The sequence below is a fragment of the Protopterus annectens genome, chromosome 3.part0 (assembly GCF_019279795.1).
Source record: "Protopterus annectens isolate FY-2018-M chromosome 3.part0, PAN1.0, whole genome shotgun sequence".
In the NCBI taxonomy this organism is placed as follows: Eukaryota; Metazoa; Chordata; order Ceratodontiformes; family Protopteridae; genus Protopterus; species Protopterus annectens.
The window spans coordinates 1,885,814,858-1,885,827,041 of NC_056731.1; positions in this window are offsets into that span (position 1 = coordinate 1,885,814,858).

Consider the following 12,184-nt stretch of genomic DNA (forward strand, 5'->3'; position numbering starts at 1 on the left):
GAGCACTGCCATGTGTGTCCGAATGTGTGACCAGAGATGCCACATATCCTGGGGATTATGTCCCAGTTGTTACACATCCCTGTACACCATTGTAGAGATCTGTACATACGTCAGTGTGGGAAGCATGACATCGGCCGGTGTGGTGCATCACACACGTCGGCTGTCCGTATACACATGTGTGGTCACCACAGTGTGTGTGTGTGTGTATGTATGTATGGTGCTTGGTGTTTGGGTGTATGCTAATATACAGTGAGAAATGATCACTAACCCCACGTGGTGACTAACCCGTAATGGTGATGCAGTGCACTACCCTGTTGATGCCATAGGTCCCAGCCATACTGGCTACCTGTGCATGTTCCTTCTCTGTGACACGTTGTGTGGGTGCATAGTACTGTGAGGGTGATGACCACATAGGAAAGGGTCCCCACCTCAACACTATGGGGTGTGCGTTATAGTGGTGTACACCCCGTGAATGTGGCCATGTTCCCATACTGTTACAGGGTCCTACTGCTACACAGTGTGGCCTCCAGCTACCAAGTGACACCTCACATCATCATTGGCCAGACCGCTGTGTACAACCCCTGCACCATGTCACCATACCTGTAATGTGTCCTGCTATGTATGTCACGTCTCTGTCCACTGTAGCCTGTGCCACTGACCACATGCGTCAGGTGCAGTATATGTGCGGACATCTGTGTCATGTTGGTGTTTCCAACAGTCAGGTTGAGGGTACATGTAGCATGCTGATATTGCCAGACATGCCTGTGAGTAATCCACAGTAACACGTGGGGGATTGCAAACACTGCTACCTGTAGGCACATGCAAGTACACCATAGGAGGGAACCAGGGTATCACTACCAACATGGTGCTATAGATGTAACCGAGACACATACCGTGAACACATCACAATGCATGCTGCACTTGAACTACATGGTATGACCGGTGCATGTCGACAGTACACAACCTATGTCACATACACATCTCTCAGTATTCACACACAACCACTGCAACATACACATCCCTCACTATGCATACACAGGTAATATTACATACACCTCTCACTATTCTGTTCACCCTGTGCATCAGAATATTTGAGCATATCCCTGCACCGATGGTGTGGATGACAGGGATGCGGCACAGGCTTCATCATATGCACAGGGTGATATGTTTGCCAGGGGCATAGGCTGCACCAATGGATGACATCATGTGTGTGTGTAAGGGCCGGTGATTTGATTGGACATGTCTGTTCAGAATGCATGTGGATGTTGTGAAGCCCTACAGTTGTGTTTGCTGTGTGCGTGTATGTGTGTACACAGTTCTGCCATTTGTGAGGCCTACACAGGGTATAATTGACAGCTCCAGATTGTACAGACCAGGTTGTACAGCTCACTGTGTCCGTCCACAGCCACGTGACCTGTGCCTGCCTGGGGTTGCATGGGCACTACCAGGTGGAGGTACAGATTGGCTACTGTCCGACGACACATGTCTGCTGGAACCGTGTCCCCACTGAGAATGTCCAGGGCCACGTCCACGTGGCCTGCTGTGTCCTGGTGTGGACAGCACATCACCAGCTGCACTGCTACTGCTACCGGCACTATGGGAGCGGGCATATGAGGTGGCATGCTCACGTCGACCTACACTAGGTGGTGTTGCTGGCCTACGTCCACGTGGCCTACGCCTCACTCCTACCAGATGTTCCAGCACAGACAGATCACACTCGCGGATTGCCATGCCACGGTCAAGGATTCCAACCATGTCACCCAATCGCCTATCCAGAACATCAGCAATCTGCTGTTGAGCATTTGCCAGTGCCTGGATGTTGTCATTTAGGGTACAGATAGCAGCCCTCTGCAGCCTCTGCCCTTCTCTGTTCTGCCATTCAGCACATGCCTGTGCTGCCATTGCAGTCTGGAACATGCATCTGGTGATACCAGCTGCTGCGCTCTGTCCTGCAGGTGCATGTCTGCCAGAGGTCCTCCTACGAGCAGCACCGGCCACATGCCTGTGTGGCACATCTGCAGTCATTACACTGACACCATGGTGTGTAGACACACCTTCTGTAGCCACCACACATTCCTGTTCCACGCTAACAGACGCTGACTGTCCTTCCTCTATAGCCACTGGTGATGTGGTATGTGTTGGCAGCAGAACTGTGTGCGGGGAAGAGGGGGACATAGCTGGGATGGTAACCATTGGCACAGATTCAGCCCCTGACAACCCTGCCTGTACCTCATGCATATGTTCATCACCGCTAGTATCTGTGGGGACACTAACATCAGATGGACCGCAGGAGCGTAACGCACCTACATCACCTGTGAATGCAAAGAAATACTGTAAAGTACAATAGACACAGACACACACAGACACACACAGACACACACAGACACTGACACACAGACACAGACACACAGACACACAGACACACACAGACACACACACACACAGACACACACACACACACACACACACACACACACACACACACACACACACACACAAACACACACACAGACACACCATGCATGGGATTTGACAGATGGCATGCAGCATGCCTGTGATACAGCAGAGGGCATGCAGCTCAGACATTAATAGTGTTAGTAAGCATACCTCCCTGGGGTGCACACTACAGCAAGCAGGTGTCATATCAGTAGCCATGCAGTTCACACAATCATGGTAGTATGCATGCATCCCCGTGATACACCATGTGGCCCAGAACAGGAAAACAGTACACATGGCTGACGTGACCTTGAAATGTAATCTGCTGACATGTGCATTAACATGCATACATGTCTGACACAATGGTGTCCTGACACATGTACAGCATCATAATGGGCTTCACATTGCAGTGTTGTCTGTATGCCCTACAGATAGAATGCATGTTTAGCAAATGTGCATGAGCATGGGAGGGTAGTGTGAGCCGTCTACATTGCTATACAGTGTGAAGTACAGACACTGTGCCATTGCATGGCATCATGAGGCATCTATATTGCTGTAGAATGCATAATATGTACACATTGCATAGCCATAACTGCATGCTATGACACAGTCGTGATGTTCAACAGATCTTATATGGTAGACTTCAGTGACACCTCCAGTAGCTGTGCACAGGCTTTTAGGATGTCCAGTGTACCAAATCAACTGTATAATCGGTCAACTAAGGCTATAATTGGACCATGTGTGGACAATGTGCAACAGGGTGTATACACATCCCATCTACTGTGTGGCTACATGTCTCTGGCCATCCCCCATGGCCATGTGTGCACATGTGTTGGCCAAATGTGTATGATGGCCATCTATCTCACATGTCTGTGTTGTCCCATATGACATACACCCATAGATGTTAGATATGTCACAATCCACGGGGCTATGCAGACAACGGGTTGAATGTTTGGTATGTGCGGTATAGGTCATGCGATAGTGTGACAATATTGCAGACAAAACACTACGTGTCTGGGACATGTCAGGTGGCACATCACAATGTGTGCACCCAATGCAGGGGCATATGACACAATGGTGACACCTATGGGCTGCCCATATCACAGCTCACTGTGTGGTACTGTGTGCGTACCACACATGTTGTTCCAATGCATACTACATATGCCTCCATTGTAGAACACCTCCACCGTTGTATGCACAGCTGACCACACATGTCACAATGACAAGTACTGTGGTTTCAAGTCGGTGTATCATTTCGTTTGTATATATTGCACATGGGTGGCCTGTGTGAATGATGGGTGATGCGACCTGTATATCATGACTGGAACAAACATCAAGTGTGCAAGTGTTAACTGGCCACATGGCAAATAGATCTACACTGTAACATGCCTGATACTGATGACAGTCTCACCTGCAACGGACTCATGTCTGTGCGGCACGCCAGAGGTACCTGTATAGGGGTGACACAGCAGTATGAACATTATCCATGACTGTATGACAGCCACAGGGTGCACTGTGCATGTTAACACATTCACCTGTGTAATAGCATATAGTATGCACATTTATTTATTATTTATTTATTTATTTAAATTTGTTGACCGGGAGTGTCCGACTGGACGTGGGTCCATTTTCAGCTGAGGCCCGGGGAGAAAAGCTCCACAGTAAAATAAACAGACAGTAGTTACACTGGATTACATAGCGATTAACAATTTAACATAGAAATTACTTACAACATATTTACAGATGAAGAACATAGTACATCAGTAGACAACTAGAATCTTTATCTGTGAAGTACATAACAGGCATTAACAAATGTAACAATGAGAAGTTCCTGCTGTATAATAAGTACTAGGCTTATGAGCATCTGAGCTTGCTATCATCAAGGTAGTTAGTGAAGGTGAAAGAAAGGTAGTAGTTGGATGGGGTGGATGATATTAGAGTGGGAGTTGCAAGGGCATAGCCAGCATGTTTTTAGGTGTGCTTTTAATAAATTTTTGAAGTTGTTGCATGATGGTACGGAGGTAATTGTGGGTGGGAGTGAGTTCCATAATTTGGCTATGGCGCAAGAGAATAGTGCTTCACCAGCAGAGTTATTGGCTTTAGTGATCTGCAAGTGATTTTTGTTGCTGGATCTTAGTGGTCTGGTGGTGCGATAGGGTTGGAGTAGATTCTGGAGGGATGGGACATTTAGTGGATGGTTTACTAGTTTGTGCGCGAGTGAGAGTTGATACCACTGAAGGAGGTGAGGGAGTTCAAGCCAGCCCAGTTCAGCAAGTGAGAGACAGTGGTGACTATGGTAGGATGCCCTGTGGCGAATTTGGCGATTTTGTTGTAGCAGGTCTCTAGCTTGTTTAGATCACATTGCCTTAGGTTGGTATACACTGGAGAGGCATAAAGTAGGGTGGAGATAAGGTGGAAATTTGCTATTGAAATCTTTGCTGCTTTGGTGAGAAATTGTTTATTTCTATATAATGCTCCTAGTTTTTGTGGACTTTTTATGGTCATGGATATGTGAATGTCAAATTTTAGTTTATTGTCTATTTCCACTCCTAGCAATTTGGTGTGTTCAGTTGGGTATATAGTGGTGTTGTCTTTTGCTGTGATGTTAAAGTGAGAGTTGTTTTGAGTATGTTTGGTGGGTTGGAAGATGAGTAGTTTAGTTTTGTTTGGGTTGAGTATTAATTGGGTATTGGATAACCATGTTTCAACAGAGAAAAAGGCTTCCTGTGTGACTTTTTGCAGTTTGGGTAGGGACTGGGCTGAGCAGATGATGGTTGAGTCATCTGCGTATTGGATGAGTGTGCCATGTTTGGTGGCAGAGGCTAGATTATTGGTGTAAACAGAGAAAAGTAGGGGTCCAAGGATGGACCCTTGGGGAACCCCTATGGGGACAGGTAGTTGGGGGGATATGTCATTCTGCCATACAATGGATTGTTGGCGGTCAGACAGGTAACTCTGAAACCAGTTGGTGACTGATTGTGAGAAGGATAGGTTATTGAGGACAGAGATAAGTTGTTTGTGTGGGACCATGTCAAATGCTTTAGATAGGTCTAGGAAAGTAGCAGAGGAGAGATAGCCATTGTTTTTATGCTGAAGGATAGTGTTAGTAAAGGAGAGTAAGGCAGTGGTGGTGCTATGGTTTGGTCAGAAACCATGCTGAGTACTGGAAAGGAGGTTGTTAGTAAGGAGGTAGTGTGAGACATGTGTGCATACACAGAGTAGCATACTGTAGTATGCAGCATGTGTGTCCACATACCTTGCATATGTTGTTACTTTACATAACGTACAGTGACACATGCAGCTAAATGGGATATAATAGCCATATGTGCAGTACTGACTTACCAGGCAACTCCAGGCTCATTGGTTGGGAGACACCCACCTCCACGATGGCAGCTAGTGTTTGTGGATGCTGTTCCCTGGGTGTCCCCAGACTGGCCAGTAGCTCCGCGGTGTGTGTGAGTGGGGACTGGATTGGTGGCCCACCATTTGTTCCACCTTGTTCCCTGGCGATTGCAGTGGCACGCTGTTTTGCATGTCATATCAAGTCCATGCAGTGTCTGCGCACCTGCTGGTAGGTGCGGTTATGGCCACCCACATCGTTCACCCTCCTGCGTAGATCCTGCCACAGGTCATCCTGCTGCTGGACATGCTGTGGCACATGGCTGAACAACAAGTCATAATTCTCATGGAGCTGTGGGATGAGGACATCATCCTCCTGGCGGCTGTATGCTGGAAGGTGTGTATGGGGCATTATCTGTGAGACATAATGATGGTAACAGGTCACAGTTTCAGAGATGTACAGAGATACTGCTGCACATACATTTCTATGACATCTACTACATCTGCACAGTTATCGTTGCAAAGCATCATGACACTGACACGACTGACGTGTTTGTGTCACACACATGTCACACCCATTATGCATTGGATATCATCACCATATATGTGTGTCACCTCATTACAGTGTTCATACTCCATGTGAATGCTGTCTTGCTGTGGGCATGTCTGTTTGCCTGCACTTGTGTTCTTACCTATCTGCACATGCCTGGATGTGTCCACGGTAATGCTGTTGACCTTCATGCTGTGTATATGTCACATATCAACACAGACACAGCCGTAATGGACTTGATCAGTGACAATGCAAACAAACGCATGGACACCTGTACATGCATGTGTTTTGCCATATACATCTACACAGCACTGTACAACTGTTCAACATCCTGCCATGGATCGCCTGTATTGCACATGTGATAGACATGGGACAATGGCTAGTCAGACATCATTCGCAGGGATGGTTATCAACCATAGCATGTGCAGGCAAGGTTTCCAAGCTGTAACAGACAGCCATTATGCCACCGCAAGGTGCATCAGTGCCACATTACTGATCCAGTCAGTTGATAGTACATCTACCATGCGGCCATCACACCATGTATGACTGGGATGACATGTGCAGCTTTGATGGACAGGGTTGCATGGTATGGCGGGAGTATGTCACATATATGACACAGGGATCTGTCCAGCCTGTGGCGATCCTAGTATTAGGACGGTGGCTGTCCATGACATATGTCTTACAGATCAGGATATGGACATGTAGCATGTTTGTCATCATGGTGTAGCAAATGTCTTTCTGCAAGGTAGATAGCACGCTGCGTAGTGGAGGTGAGGATTGTGAAGGCTGGTATCGCCCATCCACGCATGGCCATTACCCCTTAAAGGTGGTATGTGATCCAATATTGGTCACCACAGTGCTGTATATGCCTGTCCAGTGATCTCCGTGCTCATGGATGGCACCCTGAAATGACATGGGTACCTCATATGACTACCTAAGGGGCCTGGAGACGTCACCAAGTCGGGGGGTGCACTGCACAGCACCATCCATTACACAGTGTCCATAATGTTGATCACAGCCTAGGTAGTAGTTAATGGGTACAGGGATGTTCACCTAGTGATGACAATGCTGGTGTCATCCATCAGACTGTGCACATATGTCACACACCTCACCCACACAGCCCATTCTGTATGTTGTTCACAACACTGACACAGCTATACTCAGGTCATGGCCATTCACAGCCTTACATACACATATGCCTAACATTTGTCTGTGTGGTATGGGCTACAATGAGGGTGGAGTACAACACATTAACCCTGTTCTACTGTAGCTGGTACTGGTGTGATATGCACATGTCACTCTTGCACCTTTTGTAGTTGTGAGTCTGTCAACAGGCCACCGGTAGAACACTCCTGTGACATACAAAGGTATTTGTAATCAAACATCCGTGCTGTCTTGTACATCTGTACTGCTAACATCTACAGTGATAATGGTACATGGACATGCACACCATACTCAGCAGGGTTATAGTGCGGTGCCACCCATAATGACTGTCATCACCACTTGTGGGTTGATATTATCCAACACCCTATCTGTATTGTATGGTCATGCTAGGCACTTGTTCAGAAATTGTGAGCATCTCATGAGCTACTGATTAATATAGCACCCATTCCACACCATTTCCCACAGGTACACTGTCTGTCCTACACTTCCCAGCTTGCTTATGGTACAACAGCTGTTGTACACACGTAACGCACATATCCTGTGGGACATGGTTGTATATACAGGCATGTCCAACTGTCACGTACCAGTGCTATATGTCTATATGTCTATATGATGGATATGTCGTACATGTGGCAATAGAGCAATTGTCTCATGTACACATTCAATGCTCACCTCCCAACATACGACACTACAGCCTGTTGGGGATGCACTTCTGCAGCCGTGCTGGGGGCATAGCTCTCAAGTGCACCTCATTACAAGGAATGTACCTCATTTGGGGTCTTAAAAAGTGCATGTTCCTCAAGGTTCCACATTGAAAGGGTCTATCACACATTCATTGTTGGGAATTGTTTACCTGCTAGCCATGGCTAAATAGATGGGAATCATATTAATTCATTAGAATATCTTTTTTATACATAAAACCAGCCTATTTTAGCGATCATATGCCCTTCCTAGTTGAAGCTGTTAGTAAGTCAGTAGTAAGTGTTCCAAATTTGCCCATTTGTTACACATTATGAGGGCTAATGTTCCTCATTTTGGGAATAGGAGTTTGACAGCTATGGCTGGGGGTAATGCTGTCACCAACCCTGACTGCACCTGACAGTCATGTGAGGATGTGTAACATTCGCAACACACCCCACCCATCACATAGTCTCACATGATCTCCACCACAGGCCACACCTACGAGGACAACTTGTGCAGTACATCTCCATACTCTGTGTAGGCACCAGAGGTAGCCCCCATCATGGAAAAGAACATCACCAACTTATAGCCCACAGACTCATGTGTGCCCATCACATACAGCCGATAGGGAGTTATAATATTCACAACACTCCAGTCATAGGTGACTCTGTAGGGAGTCACTCTGCAGTTCCACACAGCAGGCTACACAAGGCGATAGTTGCTTACATCTTGCTGTCGGGTAACTGGTTCTGCAACATAACCTATGCACCCATGCCACACCTCACCAGGTACGATGTGACTGTCATTCTCCATGTTAGTGTGACTGCCCTGAGATGCCACTTCACAGACTACGTGTGCAGGGACATGCAATAGCTCACCAGTCTTATAGCCCTGAGGGTGTGGGCCAAGCCCTGGGGAGCATTATGCATTCGTCCGGACATGATACCACTGTACAATGACTGACTGTGTCACTTCAACAGTTGCCTATGCTCCTATTGCCATTCCACAGGCATCTGGTATCTGTCCGCGTTGACTGACCTGGCCAAACACAATGCTGTGGCACAGATGACTTGCACCTGTCAGCCCTGGGAGTACAGCTCACATGTAAGGCTCTTGCTGCTTCTATACTGCCTGTCTTGCACAGTTTCCAATAACAGTCACCGGCAGAACGGGAACTGGCAAGCACGACATGGGGTCATGTGACACAATGCTTGCATCTTCCTCTGTGACGCACACAGGCAAAGCACACCTTATAATGCACCACTCCAATATCTCTGCAGTGACTGGGACCTGCCTCTAGGCTCTGCAGAGCACACCTGCAATGACAGGTTATAGACAGACCATACCTTTCAGGCACATACCTGGACCGGCACACCCACAGCTGAGGGGTTCCCATATCCCACTATGTTGTGCACACATCCTGGCTAGTTACTTAGCACAATGCATCAGAGGTGCTCCACGTGCAACTAACTGTATCCGGGACCGATATACACATTGTAACAAGCTACAGATTCAACATCATACTCCACGGTTAACATACCTCATTTGTTGGTATATTGGACAGTGGATGCAATGCTAACATTACACCCTCTCACTCACTACAGGGCCACAATCCATACAGGAACATTGTGGTGTCCCTGCGGTCACACCTACACAGTACTAACCTGCACTCTATATGTCCTGGGACACTGGCCCCATGTCACCTTCCAACATCCCAGGCTGTGATGTCCACAAACCTCTGAATGACATGTCTCCCCACTAGGCCACCATATTCAGTAATAGCCTTGTTTCAGACATTGTAGCCCCTGAATGGCACACAGCAGCATTTATCACACTACACACAGGTGGCACCACAATGCACGAGTGGGACTATAGTCCTACATACCTGACTGGACTGTTCTGCATGGCTATGGGGCACATCATCAAGGACATCATTCACAGAGACATTGTTGGGCTCCCGTCCTTTGATGCCACCCGGGTTGGGCTTGTTAGGGCCAGACCATGGCCCCTACACCTGGTGGACTCCTTTCATACAGTTACCAGGGCAGTTGTTGATGGTACGGGAGTCCACACATCCTACAATGTCCTCTCATTGCCTTTCAGCACCATTCTCCATTCTGGTATTAACAACATACACATCCACCTGCACACCGTACTCCATGTCTCAGGATGTTATGCAATGTGGCTCATGGACAGGACACACACAGTGAGGCCAGCATACCATAGTACCTACTGCATTTCATTTACATTTGGCATACCACAGTCCTCAGTCATAGGGCCCCTCATGTTCAGTATATGCTTCCCTGCGGTACAGGCTAGCACAGGGGACTTTCCCTGCCTAGCTTTACAAACCCCTGTATACAAAGCGCCATGATTGCTCCACCAGCTGATACTGACTCCATCCATACGGGTGTCACTGTGACAGATACCTGATATGACTATCATGGCGTCAAGCTGCATGACACAAGGTGCATGAACATCACCTTTGCATTACACCATTCACCCACTGACTATCACATGGGTGGTAGTCCCCTACATACATATCACATTGTACATGTTTGCAGTACACACATATGTCGCACCCACTCCTGTGGTTACCGTATTGCCACTGTGGGGTGGATATCCTTCTACGTGGCCACACTTATCTGTACTGGGTGTGTAGTTGGTACATAGGCACCCATTGTACCTCTGAACTCAAGACTTCTACACACATTCAAGGGTACACCACCCCATTTAGGGTGTACCTTACACAACAGCTACAGCTTTACATACCACAACATTAACACGTCATGACGTTTACTGAGCTCCGACAGTTTAAGTATGTGGCTGCACTACAGACACCACATCTGTACACATTTGCATACTACATACTCAGGGGTGACCTCTGCTGATCAGACAGGGCCCATGTCCACAACATTATTAATGGACATACTCCTCATACGCGACATAAGCAAAAGCCACTGTGAGCAACATGCTCATGGATATGTGCACACACGCCACAATGAGTGGGATGTGCTTGAGGGTTACATTCCCAAACCGGACACTCACCATGCTTTAGAACATGAGTCCTATGTACATCATGCAGGGACACTCAGTAGCACTGTTCATGCGATACCCTCCTTGGTGGTTGGGAGACACATGTAGGGCTGGGATCACTGCAGTGGCTGTACTGTGCAGAGGTGCAGGTGACACATGGCTCTGCTGTTCACAGGACACTACCCTAGAGAGGTGCCACTGGTGTGAACACTGTAGTTGTGCTTACACATGGACTTGCCAGACTGCATAGTACCCCACTATGCACCTGTGAAGCTATTACATGTCCTTTGTGCATGGTTACTTGGTAGCCCTTCCATTTAGATTAGCTATCATGCTATTACAATGTCCCATGCCTACAAGCCATATGTATCCTGTTATTGTACATGCCAATAGACGATACCTTTGGTATGCATGATATGCCTTTTATGCTGTGTAGAATATCTGTCATATCTACCTACAATACTATACATTATACATATTTCACATAGTATCCCATAATGCAAAGCATACTTGCACAGCAGGACCACCTTAGATATGTCATTGACGTTATATGCCCATACACATGCGTGCTGTGACAGTATATCAACATATACTATCCCCTGCTATAGCACGTACTTGTTGGACATACCCTACCACTGACGGCGGGTTGTATGACATTGTTCTGTTTAAAGCCCTCATGTAGCATCCCTTGTGGTGTCTGTGATGTGTACCTTGTGGCCCACTGCTGGACGCACAGTTTCTACAAGCGTTAGTATGCTCAGCAAGACATCACTACATAAATACCTTTTTCCACTTTATGCATTGCGGACACATTTAATTAATGCAAACCAGGCTATACATACAGTAAAACTAATTAATACAGATTATGCTATACATAACCTTACATATCGGGTGTTCTACATACCTTGTTATCATTACGGAGTTTCGACTCTATCTCTCTCACAGTGTTTCAACTGGTATTCAGTATGAGCATACGGT